At 55.7% G+C, this 697-nt stretch overlaps 1 protein-coding gene across 1 annotated transcript in view; it reads left to right on the forward strand.

Annotated features, from left to right (window-relative positions):
• The window catches only part of LOC106721884 (maestro heat-like repeat-containing protein family member 1), a 66705-nt gene that overhangs the window by 39339 nt on the left and 26669 nt on the right, over positions 1 to 697 (forward strand). The window lies entirely within an intron of this gene.

Genomic DNA, 697 nt, shown 5'->3' on the forward strand with positions numbered 1-697 from the left:
GAGGGGGGGCGGCAAGAGCAAGCGGGGGTTGGGAGGTGCTCGGGGGGGCTGAGGGAGCAGGCAGGGGATGGGGTCTGGCAGGGGTCCCCCCATGGTCCCCTCCCCACTTCTCCAGCCCCCTCTCCCCTGCCCCCTCCTACCAGCACAGTCTGGGTCCAGCTCCCTGCGGCAGCAAGCGGGGACTGCCCGAATTGCCAAAGCTCTCCGAATCTTTTCTGAATCAATTCGGACGTTTTAAATGGTCTCCTGATTCGATTTGGATTCAGAGATTCAGCCACCAAATCAGGCCAAATCTCCTTCAAATCAAATTAGCACCTGAAGCTTCACACAGCCCTAATATACACCTGGAACTGTGTGCAGAGGGTGTATCTGCTCTGCACAGACTTAAGTTACTTCACCACTAATTAGGGTTTTTTCATGGCTAGGTACAGACATTCAAAAAGCCTGAGGCAGACTCAATCAAACCTATGTTGGTTTCTCTAAGGCTCTGTGTAGCCCAAGCCTTCCTTCTACGGAGAACTTGTCCCTGCTAACCCCCCACTCCCCACAACCTGCCTTTGTTTGTGCTGGCTTGGGTCTGTTACAGCCCAAAGCAGCTGAGCACCCAGTGAGTACTAACATATCTCCCTGGGAGGCGGGGTAGCAGGGAGGGGGTGGAGGGCACAAAGGCCCCTGGGATGCCAGCAGACAGTGACCC

Source organism: Alligator sinensis, unplaced genomic scaffold (assembly GCF_000455745.1).
Source record: "Alligator sinensis unplaced genomic scaffold, ASM45574v1 scaffold489_1, whole genome shotgun sequence".
In the NCBI taxonomy this organism is placed as follows: Eukaryota; Metazoa; Chordata; order Crocodylia; family Alligatoridae; genus Alligator; species Alligator sinensis.